At 40.8% G+C, this 21,286-nt stretch overlaps 1 long non-coding RNA gene across 1 annotated transcript in view; it reads left to right on the top strand.

Annotated features, from left to right (window-relative positions):
• LOC102487341 (uncharacterized) overlaps positions 1-20,977 on the top strand; it is a 100,869-nt gene extending 79,892 nt beyond the window's left edge. Inside the window, exon 4 of the long non-coding RNA XR_003548504.1 lies at positions 20,728-20,977. This is a non-coding gene — a long non-coding RNA (uncharacterized LOC102487341). The remainder of the gene's footprint in view (positions 1-20,727) is intronic.
• Positions 20,978-21,286: the final 309 nt, after the last annotated feature.

Below are 21,286 nucleotides of genomic sequence, written 5' to 3'. Positions count from 1 at the left end.
GAATTATGAATTGTATCAATTCCCTTAGCCTCCTCGCATCCCTCATTACTGAACATGGCAGAGATCACAATGTTCAAAACCATGCGTGCTCATTTCCTTAAAGTACAATGAGAAAGGCAGAGAAGGGAAATGTACTTGCAATTTCCTTCTGCCAAGCTGCTTGGAGCGTTGAGCTCAGAGGTGAGGGCTCATTTTACAATGGCCCTGACTTGTAATCTATATTTTGTTTGATTAACTGTCCCTGGTCCTTTTAAAACCAGTGAGAGTGCAGTGACATTCACAGTAGTCAGTCTTTAGGAGTTCATATATGACTTTTTTAAAGCTTACTATCATTATTATTTATTGCACAAACAACCTCATAGCACTATTATTATAAATCAAAGTGAAAGAAAAAGTTCACCCACAATTTTAATCAAATTGTTTTGATTTTCAAGTTCCCTCCCTTATCGTTTATGCAGAAATTTTTTTGTACAGCCATCATAATAGGATAGATATGATTCGGTATTCTGTGCTTCAACATAAGATGTCATATATGTTTCTCAGTATTTCATTATAATGAACCTGGCAGCTTGCTTTCTCACTTTCTCACTTTCTCACTTTCCCTTTCTCTCCCTCTCTCTCTCCTTCTGTCTCTCTCTGGTGAGCCCATGTGTCCTATAGCCAATTTAAAAATAATAATATTAATAAATAAAATTTAAATAAATAATATTTTTTTAAAAATGCTAATATCTGGGTCAGCTCCATAGCCTGGTGGTTAAGGGAGCCAGATCCCACATGGTCAATTGCCATTTGAATCCTACCTCCAGCAGCTTGAAAAACATACAAGCCAGGTACACGTGCCTGTGTGTCCCAGACCCTGACAGGATGGAGAAATGGAGAAGGAATTGTGGCTTGAGCATGCCCCACTGGGCTAGGGGGTGCTTTCTCTCCCCCACCCCCATCACTCTGGCGAGCACACATGCCCTCTGGGTATTATTTTTAAAAAGCTAATATTTGCATAATGTTCCATTGAATGGTCAGACTACAATTTACCTAGCCATTTTCATTTATGAACATTTAGATTAAAAAAATTATAGTAGATAAATATTGCTACAAACTGTGTCTTTATTGCATAATTTAAAAAAGAATTCTTTTGGGTTTTCTTGTTGGGATAAAGTCTTCAAAGTAGGGTCACAGGGTATGAATATTGTTATCCTTTTAGCATATTATGAATTTGTATCCTTAATGAGTTGCACTCATTTACTTGGCCATTTTCGACCATATCACTTTTATCTGCTAGCCTTGGGAATTCTTATTTACATTTGTTTCTACTTGAATGGTCGGAAAGTGGGTACACGTTGACATTATTATTCCATTCTTTGCCAGTAGACAAATGGATATCATTTCCAAGTTTTTACTTTTCTCTCTGGGGAAAGAATGTGATGATACTTATTTAGATTGTTAGCTCATCATTTCTTAAACTAGTAATTAGGATGCAGGGAACAGCAGGTGCCATGGTGGTTAAGGCACTGGACCCTCACATGGCTGACTGCAGTTCGAGTCCTGGACATGATGGCTTGAAAAATCATGCCGGGCATGTGTGCATGCAAGCCCCAAATCCCTGGAGGATAATGGAAGAGAAGGGATTTGTGTCATGACCATCCCCTCCGGGAGTGACTTCTCACTTTCTCTCTCACTGTTTCTCTCTGGTGAACGCATGTACCCTATGGCAATAACTTTAAAAAATAATAATTGGGATGCAACCCAAGGAAACATTTGGACATTTAGTGTGATTTAACTTTTCATGCTCTCTCTCTTTTGTTTTTAGCTGTTGTTGAAAGCAGAGGGGGTCTCAGCTTGGGTGAAGGGGGTTGCTGTTCTCCAGGCAGCTCATACAAAGTCTTGTCATTCCCTTAAGTCTTTGCTTATAATCTCCATTTAGCCTGGAAAGGTCTTTCCTCCTATCCCCATTTTAAGACTTTGGTAGGCAGAATTCTAAAACAGATTCCAAGGTTCCATGCTCTAACCCTAAGTACCCATTAGTATGATAAGCAATCACTCCCAGGATTGAGTTTAATGTGGGACAGTTGACTTTTTAAAAAAGTTTATTTATTCATTTCATGAACAAGGTGGGGAGAGACAATACTCCTGGCAGGGTCTAGACATTGCACGCAATCCCAGCTTCAGCAGCCTGGATCAGGGGCATGCACATGCGCAGTGCACTCAAGACAAAAACCTGGATCCAGCCTTTTGGGTCAACCTTGCACAGTGTCATATTTTACCACTGTGCCACCACCTGGTCCCCCACAGTTAATTTAAAGATAAGTTATAGACTTAATCACATGAGTCCGCTTAAAAGTAGAGTCTTTCAGCAGAAGGGGAAATCACAGCTTTGAAGCATGAGGGCAGATCTGCATGCCACTGCTCACTTGGAGATGGAGGAAGGTCACTTGCTACATAACATGGGTAGCCTTTAGGAGCTGAGAGTAGTCCCCAGGTGACAACCAGCACGGAAATGGTGACCCCAGGCCTGTGACTGCAAGGAACTACATTAAGCTAGGAACCCGTATGGGCTTGGGAGCAGGTTCTGCCCTAGAACTTCCAGTTAGCTAACACCTTGAATTTGGCCTTGTGAGAATGCAATTGAATCCACCTGAACTTCTGATTTATAAAACTGCAAGATAAATGTAGGTTTTGCAGTAAGTTGCTAAATTTGTGGTGATTTGTTATAACAATGGAAAACTAATACAATGACATAGAAAGAGGTTTGTCATACATAGTAGAAATTATTTTATTTTATTTTTCAGTTTCAGATTTTTTATATAGGGCATATGCACTTGGCTGAGAGACAGAGAGAGGGAAAGCAAGAAATCACCCCCTGGGGGTCTGGTCACACTACAGTCCCTTCTTCTCCATTCTCTTGGGATTTGGGGCATCCACACAGATGCAGCCTGTGTGAGTTTCAAGCTGCCAAGTCCAGGACTCGAACCACAGCCAACCATGTGGGAGTCCAACACCTTAATCATTACATCACCTGCTGGCCCCTAGAAAGTATACTTTTAAAAATGTATTTCTTTCCATGAGAAAGAGAGAGAAACAAAGTGAGCAAGACTGGCACTCCCAATGAGGTCTTCATATTGCAATTTACTCCTAGCCTCCAGGAGCCCAGATCACAGGCATGCATGTGCCCAGTGAGCACACAGAGATCTCGGGACGTGACCCTGGAACCTTCCCATGTGATTCCAGTACCATGGAGTGTTGTGTCACCATTGTGCTGCTGTGACCAATCAGGAGCTACTTTTAACCAACTTAAGGGATTTCACGTATAAGAAGTGCTGATGGAAGCCCAGGGCAGCCTGAGTGACTTGGCTGTTGGTGACTTCTGTCTCCATTTTCCCTGCTTCAGCTGATGAGGGCATACGGTTACACACCTGCTGAGGCTCATTGCAGTGGCTATTACAGCAGAGCAGAACACCAGATAAACACTAGTCACCAACAACGGTGATGAAATTAAACACATCTGGCCATGAAGAGACCAGAAAGAACTGTAAAGGCTTAGAAGGTTTTTGTACTCAGATTTTTCTGCACGTATCTCTCAAGTCTTCCCCCACATTTAAGAATTTGAAACTAGAACTTGTACATAATGCATTAGAGGATGGCTTATGTAAGAAGCTGACATGGCACTCCCCCAGCTCCCCCCAAAGAAAAGGCCTTGGCCTTTCATCAGAAGGAGGTAGATGAAGGCGCATGGCTTTGTTTTAAGTTAGAGTGTTCCTGGCTTTTTTTTTTTTTTTTATCATATTGATCATTCTTCACAGTAACTGATTTTCAAATTTTTTAATTTTTTTTTTTCAGAGGAGGTGTGTGCTCACCAGAACAAGCCAGAGAGACAAAAAGAGAGAGAAAGCACTGTCCAGTGGGGCATGGTTATGCTGCAATCTGTTTCCGCCTCTCCCTCCTTTCAGGGTTTTGGGCATAAACATGCACATGCATGCACGTACACATCAGCATGCTTTTCAAGCCACAGGTGGCTGGGATTCGAACCACAGTTGGCCATGTGGGATTCAGCTCTCTTAACCACTAGGCCATGGGGACCAACCCCCAGTAACTGATTTTTTAATTGACCACTGTCTCATATTTCTGAATATGTTTGTCAGGAGAGCTTCATTCTATTAGATGTACACACACACGGTAGATCAAGTAATAAAGCAGATCACAAAGTTGGAATGCACATTTCTAAAAAACTTATATTTCTGAAAAAGAAAGAATACCAATAGTAGTTACAGGTGATTTTTTTTTTTTTTTATCATATTGATCATTCTTCACAGTAACTGATTTTCAAATTTTTTAATTTTTTTTTTTCAGAGGAGGTGTGTGCTCACCAGAACAAGCCAGAGAGACAAAAAGAGAGAGAAAGCACTGTCCAGTGGGGCATGGTTATGCTGCAATCTGTTTCCGCCTCTCCCTCCTTTCAGGGTTTTGGGCATAAACATGCACATGCATGCACGTACACATCAGCATGCTTTAAAAGCCACAGGTGGCTGGGATTCGAACCACAGTTGGCCATGTGGGATTCAGCTCTCTTAACCACTAGGCCATGGGGACCAACCCCCAGTAACTGATTTTTTAATTGACCACTGTCTCATATTTCTGAATATGTTTGTCAGGAGAGCTTCATTCTATTAGATGTACACACACACGGTAGATCAAGTAATAAAGCAGATCACAAAGTTTGAATGCACATTTCTAAAAAACTTATATTTCTGAAAAAGAAAGAATACCAATAGTAGTTACAGGTGAGTGGTGGGCTTATGTATATTTTCTTTTCTTAAAAAAAATTGTTTATTTTGTTCTTCCATAAATTAGAGAGAGAGAGAGATCAAGACATAGAGAGTCAGTATCTCCAAGAGGGTCCTGGTACTGTAAACCACCCCAGCTCCAGTCAGCCCCGGATTATGGGCATGTACATGGCCAGCACACTTGGGGATGTCTCTGGATGTGAACTGGGACTTTCACGTAGGCCTGCCTTGCGGAATGTAGCGTTTTACCTCTGGGCCACTGTTCAGCCCCCATTTTTTTCAGTACAAATATATTACTTTTGAAACAAGTCAACAAAAGAAAAAAATAACAATAATAATAAAAGAATAACTCCTAACTCTCTTTTGAGGTGAAGATCCAACATAGTCCCTCCCTGAAACTTTTCTGGATTCACACGAAACTTCGTAAATCAATGACTTCTTTATGCTCTCATAACTTCTTACTTCTATTTCTGGTTTTGTACTTAATCAGTTCTGACCTGTAGCATGGTTGGCCAATTATGTCTCCCCTCCATGTGAGAGCAGGACTTTCAGATATCCATATTCTGAATTACCTTGCCCCATTCTCACCATTGAGGAGGTAGTCATCAGATGAGTGAATGAATCAATTATATTCCAGTGTCCTTACAAATCCATCAGAGACAAAAATAATTTTAGAAAGGCTCTCTCTTAGTATCCGTTGGTAAGCATTTTTAAAAGCATACTCTGGCCTACGTGCTCCAGATCATGTGTTTTAGCATCTTATATAATCTAAAAGCAAAGGCATACACCCGGACCTTGAGCAGAACCTTACTGAGCAAAACAGGAACAAGGTTCTGCAAAACAAAAGCAACTTTCTGAGAAACAAAGGCAAACTTAGCATGAGTTGTACAGACACCCCACAGGAGTTCGTCAAGATCTGGAAGATCTGCGTACAGGATGTTCCCTTGACATTCCCTCCTGTTCTGCATCTCCACGACCTGTGAGCAAGCCCTCTGCATGGGCAGGGGCGCACTTGTGAAGCATCTGCCGGTTTGCATCTCCTGCAGGCAGGCTGGGCTATGCCCTGATTTTGTTAGTGTGATTGCTGAAAATGGAGTGGTCTATTAAAAAGTAATGGTCGCCGCCTGATGGATTTGCTTCTCGAGACATTACTGTCGAGGTGATGAATTAGCAGAATCTCCAAAGTGGAAAGGCCTGCTTCCACAGATATTTTGTATAAACATAAATTTACTTGCAAACACTACTCTTTCTCCTTTTACATATTTTTAACATTTAATATCTTTTAATATTTGCCATGCATCTTTCAGCACACATGTGACCCTCACTGGAAGGCTCTGATAAATGGTCCTAGGAGGGCCAGAGGAGCCTTGGTGTTGACTTATGTCCATGTTTCCAGGTGTCCCCTCTGCTACTGAGCTGCCTGCAGGAGGGGAAGAGAAGGCAAGAGTCACAAGGCAAGATTGAGCAACCTCCTTGGCTAGGACAGCTTAGAGAGGGGTCTCCTTTCACCCGAAAGGCACGTCTGTTCTAGTGCTTTACAACCCCCCTGCCTCCATTTCATCTCTCACTGATGAAGTAAATGATTGCTTTTTTCTTTTAAAGAGAGATTTTATTTATTTATTTTTTGGTATAGGGTGCATGCACTCACTGGAAAGACAGAGAGAAACAGAGAAACAGCACCTTAACCACTATGCTACCTGCTGGCCCCATTGATTGCTTCTTATGTTGCCTCCTACCTCTGGAAGAACTAATTTAAAATGCATCATTTCTCCCACTGAGCCTGGACTCAACAACTTAGCTAGCTGAGGTATGGTATATTTCTCTGGATTAGGACCAAAAAACTTTCCATTCAGGACCTTATAAAAATGGAATTGGAGATGAGGGTTTTCGGCCTGAGAGAGGAGATACACAGAAAGCTTGCCAAACCTGAAAGATCCAGAGTCCTGGGAGAATGAGTCCCCACTGGGAAAGAGGCCAAAGCTAGTGAGTTCAGTGTTGGGGACTCAGGAATTCGAATGGGAAGAGTGGACACGCACCCAGATGACCTGTTCTCTACGTGTGGAGCCCTGAGAGCCCTTCGCTCTGCTTCCTACCTGCTCATCTGTTTGTTTTTCTTGTCCAGGATCCATTCTCCCTTGGGCTGGGAGCTCCTCTTGGATTTTTCTTGGAGAATACTCCGTTCACCAGTCTTAGATTCAGATTTGGATGAGGTTGACTTTACCCATGACCTTAGGGGTGGGCACGTAACCCAGACCTGGCAAGGAAAGCCTCATCCTTTCCAGATCCCTGTGACCAGCATGGAAACGGATTCACACTGACCCTATCAGCAGATGCTCAACGACTGCATGACTTAGGAATTCTTCCTTCCATACATGGAGGAGTTCTTTGGCTTTCACCTTACAGAAATCTCCCTAGCAACATTCTTTCCCTTATACTTCTCATTTGTTTCTTGTTCAATGTTAGCGAATTCACAATGCAATTGAATGAGCACACACATAATATTGTAGCAGCCTGGGGGGGTTAACGATAATTAACTAGCTAGGATGAGAATTTATTGTTTAGCTTAATACTCAGAGAAATGTGAAGGTGGGGGTACTTTCGGTGGTGAGCATTCTAAGATAAATGAATCTTAGAAGAATTGAGACTTGCAGAGTGGAGTCCATTGAATCGCTTCATCCAGATCTGGTTAGCTGTAAACCTCATTAGCTTAAAGTGTTTTCTCTTGCCCGGTTGTCTGTGATAAGATGGGCCTCCTGAAAGGAAAGTGCTGGTCTTTCACATTTTAACCCCTTCCAGGGATGTTCAAGCTAGCTGCAGTCAGGCTTCCTGTAAGCTACATTAAGCTTGTGTTCCTCCAGGCCAGAAGGGAAATTGTGATGTCTTTTCCAGGTTGAGCAGCTCCAAAGGCAAGGCAGCTTCCTATCCCAAATGGGGGCTTTGATTGCAAAATATAAGGAGACCTGGATCAGTCTACTTGTATGTTAGTTTCGGGCATTTTTCTGGTAATCCTACGTGTTTCTCTGCCCATACACTATAATCTTGATGTCCCAAATCAAAATGATAAGAGTTAGATGTTAAAATATGAATCTGATGTTATATTTAGAGATGACAATATTTGCAATGAGTCCTTGAGTGGTGTTCTCAAACCATTCTTTATATTACTAGGGAATTCTTTATGAGACAGCAGAGCAAGTTTGTTTAAGTAACAACAAAAACAAAATGAAATGAATAAACAAGAAGACCAACCAGGGGTGATGACGAAAACGGTTCTGGATTTTCAAGACTAAACTTTAGAAATGGAGTGGGGGTAGGGGAGGTGGGAGGAAGAAAGCCAGCAAGTGGCATAGTAGTTAAGGCACTGGACTCCCACGTAGGTGACTGCAGTTCAAGACCTGGACCTGGCAACTTGAAATAACGCAAGGCCTGTGTGTGTGCATGCCCAAGATCCCAGGAAGAGAATGGAGGAGAAGGGATTGCGGTGTAGCCATCCACTCTGGGGGGTGCTTTCTTGCTTTCTGTCTCTCTATACATCTCTGGTGAACATATGTACCCTATAGAAAAACTCTCTCAAAAAAACCCTTTTCGGCCTGAGAGAGGAGATACACAGAAAGCTTGCCAAACCTGAAAGATCCAGAGTCCTGGGAGAATGAGTCCCCACTGGGAAAGAGGCCAAAGCTAGTGAGTTCAGTGTTGGGGACTCAGGAATTCGAATGGGAAGAGTGGACACGCACCCAGATGACCTGTTCTCTACGTGTGGAGCCCTGAGAGCCCTTCGCTCTGCTTCCTACCTGCTCATCTGTTTGTTTTTCTTGTCCAGGATCCATTCTCCCTTGGGCTGGGAGCTCCTCTTGGATTTTTCTTGGAGAATACTCCGTTCACCAGTCTTAGATTCAGATTTGGATGAGGTTGACTTTACCCATGACCTTAGGGGTGGGCACGTAACCCAGACCTGGCAAGGAAAGCCTCATCCTTTCCAGATCCCTGTGACCAGCATGGAAACGGATTCACACTGACCCTATCAGCAGATGCTCAACGACTGCATGACTTAGGAATTCTTCCTTCCATACATGGAGGAGTTCTTTGGCTTTCACCTTACAGAAATCTCCCTAGCAACATTCTTTCCCTTATACTTCTCATTTGTTTCTTGTTCAATGTTAGCGAATTCACAATGCAATTGAATGAGCACACACATAATATTGTAGCAGCCTGGGGGGGTTAACGATAATTAACTAGCTAGGATGAGAATTTATTGTTTAGCTTAATACTCAGAGAAATGTGAAGGTGGGGGTACTTTCGGTGGTGAGCATTCTAAGATAAATGAATCTTAGAAGAATTGAGACTTGCAGAGTGGAGTCCATTGAATCGCTTCATCCAGATCTGGTTAGCTGTAAACCTCATTAGCTTAAAGTGTTTTCTCTTGCCCGGTTGTCTGTGATAAGATGGGCCTCCTGAAAGGAAAGTGCTGGTCTTTCACATTTTAACCCCTTCCAGGGATGTTCAAGCTAGCTGCAGTCAGGCTTCCTGTAAGCTACATTAAGCTTGTGTTCCTCCAGGCCAGAAGGGAAATTGTGATGTCTTTTCCAGGTTGAGCAGCTCCAAAGGCAAGGCAGCTTCCTATCCCAAATGGGGGCTTTGATTGCAAAATATAAGGAGACCTGGATCAGTCTACTTGTATGTTAGTTTCGGGCATTTTTCTGGTAATCCTACGTGTTTCTCTGCCCATACACTATAATCTTGATGTCCCAAATCAAAATGATAAGAGTTAGATGTTAAAATATGAATCTGATGTTATATTTAGAGATGACAATATTTGCAATGAGTCCTTGAGTGGTGTTCTCAAACCATTCTTTATATTACTAGGGAATTCTTTATGAGACAGCAGAGCAAGTTTGTTTAAGTAACAACAAAAACAAAATGAAATGAATAAACAAGAAGACCAACCAGGGGTGATGACGAAAACGGTTCTGGATTTTCAAGACTAAACTTTAGAAATGGAGTGGGGGTAGGGGAGGTGGGAGGAAGAAAGCCAGCAAGTGGCATAGTAGTTAAGGCACTGGACTCCCACGTAGGTGACTGCAGTTCAAGACCTGGACCTGGCAACTTGAAATAACGCAAGGCCTGTGTGTGTGCATGCCCAAGATCCCAGGAAGAGAATGGAGGAGAAGGGATTGCGGTGTAGCCATCCACTCTGGGGGGTGCTTTCTTGCTTTCTGTCTCTCTATACATCTCTGGTGAACATATGTACCCTATAGAAAAACTCTCTCAAAAAAACCCCACCAAAATGAAGCAGTCAGTTAGACCTTTTGTGGGGCCCAGTTTAACAACTGCAAAGTACATTTTGAGTATTAATGGGGGAAATTTGAATGTTGTCTAAATATGATCTAAGTATTGTACGATATTAAGAAACTATTTTGTTAGCTGTAAAAGTGGTTGTGTTATGTAAAACTATGTCTTTTTTAGAAATACATGCTGATGGATTTAGTGATGAAATGTCATAATGTCTAATTTATTTTTTTAATGAAGTTAAAATGGTAAAATATTTGTTACGTCTACATGATGGCTGATGGCTATATGAGGTTCAGTGAACAATTCTTTATTTTTATTCATGTTTGAAATATTTTATAATACAAAGGCTTTTATAAAAGGGTAAATAAATTGCCAGTGAATTCCTTTTCTATGTCTATTTTAAGGAACTAATGTGGGCACCATTTCTGGTGAAAACTATGGCAGAAACCTCCAAATATAAGTTTAAATGAGCTTTAAAAAATATTCTCTGCTATTGGAATAAAAGTATGTAGCATTTATAAGTAAAAAGTTCATGAAACTCTTAATTTATCCATGTTCTGTGGGTGGGGATAAATGAATAATAAAAGCATTGCCTGTTAAAGGAATAGCATTTCAACTCATAAATTGAATTCCATGAACATTATTTAACCGCTTGTAGGTATAATAGTTTCACCAAAAATAGTCCTCATTTGCATTACAGCATTTCCTATAAAAGGGCAAAAACTAATAGGCGTTCATTGTAGAAAATTCAGATAATTTATTAGAAGAAAAAACTACCATAATTTCACCTTTTGTTTGGGATATGTTGGTATGTTTTTATCCAGTGTCCTTTTTGAGCATAGGTATGCTTCTGCCTTTTTTTCTCCTTCTCCCTTCCCCCCTTGGTCTCTTTATCCCGACCACCACTAAACATGAAAAAGAAATCAGAAACAGGCATAGTGGCTACACCCGAGTAGAATCCACTCCCAGAGTAAAGCTGTCTTCACTTTGGTAATTTTTAGTATTTTTAACATAAATTGTTAAAAATTCTTATATGTAGACATGATTAGCCCTTTGTTTAAGAGATGAGTAGCAAATATTTCCCCCAGACTGTCAGTTACCGTCTGTGTCTCACACTTTACTGTTGCAATTGATCACGTTTATGAAGACTTCATAAGGTTACAGATTGCTATAGTATAAAAAGGCAATTATTGGAACCAGCAGATGGCGTAATGGGTATGTCGCTGAACTCACATGTAGTCACTACGGTTCGAATCCTGGATCTCGTGGCTTAAAACTCACGCTGGGTGAGCGCATGTGTGTGTCCAAAATCCCGAGACCATTTGATAGAAAGTGGTCTGATATGGAGGATCTATTGCTGAGTGAAGTAAGCCAGGATATGAAAGAAAGATACTGTATTTCTCCACCTAACATATACCGACTATCCATACTTTATGGTAGAGATGGAAATATTGGAGGGCACAAAAGCAGTGAAAATAGTTAGTGATGGTAAGACAGCATGCAACAGGGTGGGAAAAGAGTATGGAGAAGGATAGTAAGAGAACAGAGAGGCATGACTTAAGTGGGACACAGATATGGTTTATTACCCATTGATGACGACATGTATAGTATCTCAACTGGACTGGTCTGGGAAGTATTTCATGTTGGGTAAATTCTTTTTACAAGCAAAATGATAGTCATTGAATGTTTAAAAAATAATTGGGATAATAATAATCTGGAAAAAAAGTGAAAAGCTATTGGATGATCATGATGGGGATTTTAATGTCTTCGTATTGACTGATATACATGGTATTCCTTCTGGAAAAAGAAATGTAATATGCTGTAAAGTTATATGTGATTCAGTGTAATATAAACAAGATTATGATAATAATTTTTTTTTCAAAAAAAAGAAAAAAATCCCGAGAGGAAAGTGGAGGAGAAGAGATTGTGGAATGGCCATCCCCCCGGGGGGATGATTTCTCACTTTCTATCTTTCTGTCTCTGCCTCTCTGGGGAGCGCACACACTCCATAGCAAAAATCTCTCTCTTAAAAAAAAAGGCAATTATCATGGTGCAAGGTAGTCTGTTAGCATCTCTTGAAAACATTATTATTTATTCGGCACAGATAATGTGCTGTGAAATTGAATAAGCATTTTTTTTAATCAAGGAATAATTTATACATAATAAAATGCCCAAATGTTCATTTTTTTGAATTTTGGCAATAGTATTCACCTGTAAGAACATCATCCAATATGGCATTTGTAACCGAGAAAGTATCCTTGTGTCCTTTCTAGTCAATTATCTAAAGCTTCCCTACTGGACAAACATTTTCTGACTTGCCAACACAGATTTATTTTTGACTGTCACATATTTTGGTATCATTATTATATAGACTCTTTTGTATTCAGCTTCCTTTACTCAAGCATGTTTCTGAGATTTGTTTATGTTGGCTGTTGCAAGTGTTGGTATTTTATTTATATTGCTGAGTAGTATTCTATTGTATGAATATACCACTATTTATCCAAAGACTTGTTAATGGACACTTGGGTTGTCTTTGGGGATTAGGAGCATTCATGTATAATTTACAGGCATCTGTCCTCATTTTTCTTGAGTAAAGATCTAGAAATTTCCAAGTTGTAGGGTAGTTCTAAGGGTATAAGAAATTGTCCTCATGTTTTCCAAAATAACTATACACTTCTATATTTTCATCCTCAGTAATACATGAGGGTTCCAGTTGCTCCACACTGTCACCAATGCTTGATATTGTTTAGCTTTTTAATTCTGACTATTCTAAGGGTGTATAGTGATACTAGAGGTTGTCTTTTTATTTTCTTAAGGTCTTTTTCAAAGAGAAGGTATTTTTTTTCATTTTGATGAAGGGTGAATTGTCAGTATCTTCTTTTATAGTTGATGTTTATTGTATCTTATCCAAGAAACCTTTGCCTATTCTAGGGTAATGATTTTTTTCTTGTGTGCTTTCTTCTATGAGTTTTATGTTGGGACATTGGAAAAGTCATGATGCATTTTTGTATAGAAAAACAGAAAAATATTTCATGACTTTCCTGATGACCTAATAGTTTTAGCTTTTAGGCTTATCTTTATAATCCATTTCACTTAATTTTTGTATATAGTAAATTACAAGGGACTAGTATTTTCTCTCAATACAGATAAACAATTGTACAATTTTTCATTGTTCATTGAATTACCTTGGAACTATTGTTGAAAATCAATTAACTATATTTTTAAAATGGTTCTTTTTCTAGGCTCTTCATTCTACTTTATGTGTATGTCTACATCAGTGCAACTTTGCCTTGATTATTGTAGCTTTGCAATATGAGTCTTTGAAAAGCCCATGGAAAATGGGTATTAGGACAAAACTATGCATAAATTTCAAATTTCTTTTTGCATAATATAAATAGGTACTTAAATTCTATTTTTCCATAATCTTTTTGAAGTCCCATTGTATGCTTAGGAGTTGGGTCTTGCGAGAACAGCAGATGGTGTAATGATTATGTTGCTGAACTCCCACATAGCCAACTGTGGTTCGAGTCCCAGACCCAGCAACTTAAAACTCACACTGGGTACATGTGCGTGTGTGCCCAAGATCCCAAGAGGAGAATGGAGGAGAAGGGATTGCATATGCCTGTTCCCCTTGGGGGGTGATTTCTCGCTTTCTGTCTCTCTGGTGAGTGCACATGCTCTATAGCAAAAATCTTTCTCTAAAAAAAATTTTGGTCTTGTAAATTCTCTATTATCTCTCTCATGAAAGAAACTTTGAAAATATCTCATATTTATGTTGAATTTTGTCAATTTTATTTTACATATCTTATGAGGATCATTCTTTTTCCTCCTCTATTTTATTAATGTACTGAATTATGTTTAATTTTTCGAAACATAAAATAATTTGTGATTTTATTATTTTTCAAAATATAAAACCATTCCTGGTCATTATGCATTACCATTTTTATATATTACTGATTCAACTTCATAATATTTTGTTAGGGTCTTGCATTTGTGTTCATAAGGGATATTGATCTGTAATTTTTTTCTTACAACAACCTTGTCAGGTTTTTGTATCAGGGTTATGGTAATCTCACCAAAAGAGGTAGAAATTGTTCCTACCTTCTCTATTTCTAAAAGTATTTATGTCTGTAGTTATTTCTTAAATGTTTGATAGAATTTAATGTGAATACATGAATTTAGAGTTTTTGTCTATTTTATAGATACAGGGCTTTTATATTTACTTTTTCTTCTTGTGTCAGTTCTGTGTTTTTCAAGGAATTTAACCTTTTAATTTAGGCTATCAGCAGCATAAAGTTGTTCATAATATCCTTTTATCATCTTTTATAAAACTATTTATTTATCCCATGAGTGAGAGAAGCAGGGAGTGAGTGAGCACTCCTGATAGGATTCTTATGCCCTAATCCACCTCTAGCTTCAGCCACCCCACCTCCTGGGGATGTGTGCCCGGTGTACTCAGGGAGGTCTCCAGACTTGAAACAGTGGCCTTCCCATGGTGGTTGGCCTTGCAGAATGATGTGTTTCACCCCTGTGCCACCGTCTGATCTCTTCTTATAATTCTTCTGATGTTTGTGGGCCCCATCGGGATTTTTCTCAGCTTTCTCAGCCCGTTCACCTCCGCTAGACTTTGGAGAGAGGCTGAAGTTCTGATGATGAAACCTGAAATCCTTGACGGGGGATTCTCAGAGAGCCATCCACCCTGTCACCAGTCTTTGGTGGGCTGCTGCCTTGCGCTTGGGGAAGTCCCTGCCTTGTGCTACAGGAAGCCATGTTTGCACTCAGGGATCTTTGTCAACAACCTTGTTCGTTTGTGGTCTTAAGCATGTTGCCTCTATGGGCTCAGTAAAGACTGCGGGAAAGACTCAGTAGGTTAATGAAGACTCGCTCTGTGACTGGGGAGCCTTGGAATTCAAACCCATCATGATAATTCTTATGCAGCCCTGAACACTCAGTTGATTTTATGACTGAATGTAGAGAAATAATAATAAAACAAAATTTAAAAAACCATTCAGCTGATTTCTCTTTGATCCCATCTGTGATGAATGGATTTCTCTTGCACCTGCTTCTTTGTCAAAGATCTTGTTGGTTATACAACTTGCTCTCATGTTTAAGGTGACAATGAGGGTCTTTTGCAACTTTCTAGTATCCTAAGAAGTTATTATCCTAAGAAGCGCAAATCTGTTATTTCTCCTTTGATTTTGCTTAAAATGCATATTTTAAAATTAACTATACTCTATGTCATTTAAATTTCTTTACTATAGTTTAACTGTTTTATGACTTCTGGATTTTTTTTTTTTTTTTTTTTTTTGCTGTAGGGCATGTACACTTGCCAGAGAGACAGAGACAGACACAAAGAGAAAAAGTGAGAAATCCCTCCTGGTGGAGATATCCACCCCACAGTCCCTTCTCCTCCATTCTACTCTCAGGATTTTGGGCACTCATACACATGTGCCCGGTGTGAGTTTCAAGTCTCTGAATCTTGGACTTGAAACACGGTCAGACATATGAGAGTTCAGCACCAAACCACTATGGCAACTTCTGGCCCCATGACATCTAGATTTTAAGTCACAGTTAGATCTTTCCCATTTCACGTTTATAAAGGAATACTCTCATGTTTCCTTTTAGTTCATTTTTGTTAAGTATATCGAGGAAGGGAAAATATTTGTTTATTTATATTTAAATCTTCTATCCAAATAAAATTTACCCTGAACTGTGATATGAACCTAAATTTAATTTCTCTAGATGACAGATATTCAATGGTCTCAATATCAAGTATAGTTCATTTTCTTTTCTTTTTTTTAATAATCAATTTTAATTATTCATTCATTTATTTTTTAATCTGACCAGAGAGAGACACAGAGAGAAGGAGAGGGAAAGTGAGGAAGCAAGCCACCAGGTCCAGGACTTGAACCATGGTCAGCCATGTGGGAGTGTCCAGTACCTTAACCACCACGCCACCCACTGGCCCCAAGTATAGTTCATTTTCCTTTTCATTGAGATCCTCCTTTAACAATATATGAAAGGCCTGCATAGTATTTAGTAGGCTTATTGCATTTTCTTTTAAAAAGTTTTATTCATCATTATCATTATTACTTTTTGAAATTCGGCCGGAGAGAGAGAAAGTGAGAAAGCAAGCCACTGGGTCCAGGACTTGAACCATGGTTGGCCATATGGGAGTCCAGTGCCTTAACCACCATGCCACCTGCTGGCCCCTGGTTTATTACATTTTCTATGCTGTGTTGTTTTTATTTTTTGATCTAATGATATCTGTTCATTATATAGTATCACAATGTTTAATTCTTGAGACTTCTTTATTTATAAGTTTCTTTCTTTTAGAGAGAGAGAGAGACAACACACTGGGGTGTCCCCCCCATTCGCCACCTAGTCTTACCTAGGATCATAGCTAGGGCATATGGCTGGTGTGTTCTTGTAGCCTGAGGATCTGAACCCAGGGCCTTCCCATATGACTCCAGTATCACACAGCAGTGCCCTGATAGGTCCAGGACTCTAACTGTGGTTGCCTATGTAGAAATCCAGTGCTTTAACCACTACACCACCTGCTGGCCCCAAGAACTGTATTTTAAAGAACTCTGACAGAACCACAACCTTGCACAAAGACCACTGCAGCCTGACACAAGAACTACCTCTGCCCATAGACCAGCTGTCCAACCTTGGACTGACACTACCCTTGTTATTGGTCCTGGTAGTCAAGGATAATTGCCTCAGAACAACTGGTATAATTTCCTTTCCCCTCTTTTGTTCCTTGCAGTTTTTTCCTTTAAAATATGTCTGAGAGTTTTAAGGCCTCAGTAAGGAAGTTCAGGGTTACCCAAAAATATTCATCCAGACTGTGTTCTGGCTGGGGTCCTCATCCTTATGACCAGATAAATTCCTTTTGCCTTACATGCTTTGACTCAGTTTACTATTTTATGTTGACATAGTTTATTCCTAGGCATTTTTTTTTCTTAAGTTTTTGCCCCATAAGGCATGTGCACTTGTCAGAGAGAGAAGAGAGAGATACAGAGAGAGGAAAAATGAGGAATCACACACACACCCCCCTCCAGGGGGAATAGCCACACTGCAATTCCTTCTCTATTCTCTATGAGCTTGTGTTTGATCCTCTCCCGTTGTCACATTATCACTTCTCTAAGGTCTTTAATTTCCATGTTGTGATCTTCCCTTATTGAGGGGCTTGCTTATGATGGTTTCTTTTTCTTTTTCTTTTTTTTTTTTTTTTTGCTAGAGGTTGCATGCACTTGCCAGAGAGACAGAGACAGAGGGAGAGGAGAAAGTGCCACTCTGGGGAATGATCATACCCCAATTACTCCTCTTCCATTTCTTACACCCTTTGGGATTCCCAAGCCTCTAGATCTGGGATTCAGACTATGTGGTAGACCATGTGGGATCCCACTGCCTTAATCAACAGGACACAGAGCTGGCCCACTTCCTATTATTTTATTTTTGAGTTTTTTTTTTTTTTTTTTTTTGCTAGAGGGTGCTTGCATTTGCTAGAGAGAGAGAGAGAGTGACAATGAGAAAGCACCCCCTGGTGGGGATGAACACACTACAATCCTTTTTCCTCCACTTCTCCTCTTGAGCTTTTGGGCATGCATACACACGAACTCGGTGTGGTTTTCAAGCCACTGGGTCCAGGACTCGAACTGTACAGTTGGCTGTGTGGGATCCACCTGCCTTAATCACCATTCCACCAGGCTGGCCAAAATATTTTGCATGTTAATATCTCTGGACATACCATCTTCCACTCTACCAAAATGTTGAAACAGAAAAGTGAAAGTTTCACTCCAATTTCTCAACCCATTTTCTGGAGCATTAACAGTTTTTGCACCCAAAGAAATGCGTATAGTGAAATATCTTTACCTGTGTCTATGATGGCTACAACAGGAACGGGCTTGTGCTCCACATACTGTTTTATAACCTGTTGTTTTTGTTCTATTTAACACATTCGCTATGGACAGCTTACCATGTGAACACGTCAGTACTTGCAAGCTGCTTTATCCACACACACGGCTATTTGAAATCCCTTCACATGATACACTGATTAATTTAGCCAGCTCTCATTAGATGGCTACTTGGAAACCTTGTCATTTCTTAAGATAGTCCCAAAGAAATAAATCCAATCCTGGAAAGGCATTTTCCTTCATTCCTAACCTCCAGAAGGCAGTCTGCCCTCTGCGAAAACAAGCAACTTGAGATTCAGATAGATAACGAGAAGGTGTGTTATGCAAGAACACTTTCTTCTTCTTCTCCATTTGGCTTGACGTTTTGAATGGAGAACAAACCAGAATAGTAGCCTCGGCATATGTTGCAACTATTCATTTCAGGGCTCCTTGTTTCTCACGAGCTTTCTTCTCTTGTCCAGAGAGTCTAGTTGCTGAGAAACTGCCTCACTCCGTATGTGAGAGTGTGGTCACTGTTCCCCAGAGACAAGGGTAGCAGTGAGAAGTTGGTTTAAAGGGACCCCTCAGCTGAATGCTAGGCCTGTCCTAACCTAGGACAGATTTCGTTTTGCAGAGAAGAAAACGGCAGTGTTATGGTTAACGCACACACATACACATGCATAAAAGATCACATTTTTAAATTAATATATATATGATACAGTCATGCACTCATCCAGGCACTCACACACAATCATATGCACAAACATACACACCCACATACACTTACCCATACTCACCTTACCTAGTCATACCGAGATATTTTACGCCTCTGGACATACCATCTTCCACTCTACCAAAATGTTGAAACAGAAAAGTGAAAGTTTCACTCCAATTTCTCAACCCATTTTCTGGAGCATTAACAGTTTTTGCACCCAAAGAAATGCGTATAGTGAAATATCTTTACCTGTGTCTATGATGGCTACAACAGGAACGGGCTTGTGCTCCACATACTGTTTTATAACCTGTTGTTTTTGTTCTATTTAACACATTCGCTATGGACAGCTTACCATGTGAACACGTCAGTACTTGCAAGCTGCTTTATCCACACACACGGCTATTTGAAATCCCTTCACATGATACACTGATTAATTTAGCCAGCTCTCATTAGATGGCTACTTGGAAACCTTGTCATTTCTTAAGATAGTCCCAAAGAAATAAATCCAATCCTGGAAAGGCATTTTCCTTCATTCCTAACCTCCAGAAGGCAGTCTGCCCTCTGCGAAAACAAGCAACTTGAGATTCAGATAGATAACGAGAAGGTGTGTTATGCAAGAACACTTTCTTCTTCTTCTCCATTTGGCTTGACGTTTTGAATGGAGAACAAACCAGAATAGTAGCCTCGGCATATGTTGCAACTATTCATTTCAGGGCTCCTTGTTTCTCACGAGCTTTCTTCTCTTGTCCAGAGAGTCTAGTTGCTGAGAAACTGCCTCACTCCGTATGTGAGAGTGTGGTCACTGTTCCCCAGAGACAAGGGTAGCAGTGAGAAGTTGGTTTAAAGGGACCCCTCAGCTGAATGCTAGGCCTGTCCTAACCTAGGACAGATTTCGTTTTGCAGAGAAGAAAACGGCAGTGTTATGGTTAACGCACACACATACACATGCATAAAAGATCACATTTTTAAATTAATATATATATGATACAGTCATGCACTCATCCAGGCACTCACACACAATCATATGCACAAACATACACACCCACATACACTTACCCATACTCACCTTACCTAGTCATACCGAGATATTTTACGCACACACACACACATACACACACACACACACACACACAATTATATACATGGAATCATTTTATTCAATTAAAAGCCATAAGGGCTCCTGGTATGCCTGACCTCTTGCTGGGGCATGGGGTAGGGATAAGCTGAGGAGGGCTGGTGGACCCCACAGCCACGCAGGCTCAGTCCCTACCCTTGAGCAGCGAGAGGGCCTGCAGCTCTAACATCTGTGGGCCAACGTGACCATGCACCACTGGGAGTGTTTCTCACTCTGTCCTGTCTCTCTCTAGCCAGCACATGTGCCTTCTGGCAAGTAAAACAAAAATACAGACTCTTTACCAAGACATTCAAGCTCCTCCTAGGTCCTTCCTCTTGGACAGGCCTGCATGTCTTCCCAGGACAGCCTTCTTAGAATGGGGGCAGTTCTAGATAAAGGGGGGCAGATCTGGTGCTAAGTACACCCATGCCCACCCATTGCTGTTTTCTGTGTTGGGGGCTCAAGGACCCTTTGGTTTCAGTTCAACAGAAGACATAGACATGTTTGAAAGGACCCTCCAGTGTGGCCAAATGCCACTGAAGTTGCCCCAGCACCTACTCTTTGCAAGGAACTTTGGCACAGCATCCTTGGGCTGTCTTTTGCTAGGACGGCATTTCAGACAGAGCTGACTGTTCCCGAGAGCACAACACTCTTCCACGGACACAGTGGTCTCCCCCACGCACATCTGCACCCTGGGCATTGAGAAATGATGTCACTGTTGGATAGTAAAGAGAATTTTGAGGATGATGAGTAAGCCTCCTTCATCTGACAGCTTAAAAAACAGTGTTCAAGATGGCGTTTGTACAGTGTTTTTAAGCTTTTAAGACGTCTTCCTTATCTGCCCTTCACTTTTTCCCCTAAGCAGCACCCTCTCACAGAGATGGAACTGAAGATGTCTCTTTGGAGAAATAGTTTCCTTGGTTTTCTTCTTGGCAGATCCAGTGCTTGTAAAAGACTGTCTTGTGGATGCTACAGCCTAGAAGAATGGGAAGAGTCGGGACCGTAGGAGAGAAGAATTTTAAGCTGACACCCACTCCAGGCATTCAGTTGGTGTTTATGGAGCCCCCACAATATTGAAGGCCTTGATGAAGCCATTGTGGTCCCATGGCGAAGAAGATGCATACATCCCTTCTATGGGGGGACCCAGTGTGAACAATACGTCACTGTCAGAGCTGATACCTGCTAGGAAGGAAACTACAGTCAGGAGAGGCACAGATGTGACTGTGTGTGTGTGTGTGTGTGTGTGTGTGTGTGTGTGTATAAACCTGGGGAGATCAGGGAGTTCTCTCCACTGGGGGTTTTGGAGCAAAGACTTGAATTCAGTGAGCGACAGCCATGGGGCAGCCTGGAAGGACCATTCAGTAGCGGGCACAGCAAAGGCTTGAAGTGGGCACAGGCTCAGCTTCTCTGGGAACTTCGAGGAAAGTGGCCGGAACAAAGTGTGTAGAGAGCACTGGAGAGGGAGGCTGGGGAAGCCAAGGCCTTGACTGCCCTG

Source organism: Tupaia chinensis, unplaced genomic scaffold, assembly GCF_000334495.1.
Source record: "Tupaia chinensis unplaced genomic scaffold, TupChi_1.0 Scaffold000091_1, whole genome shotgun sequence".
Lineage (NCBI taxonomy): Eukaryota > Metazoa > Chordata > Mammalia > Scandentia > Tupaiidae > Tupaia > Tupaia belangeri.
Note: the sequence above shows the minus strand (reverse complement) of the source record. Positions and strands in the feature narration are given on the sequence as shown.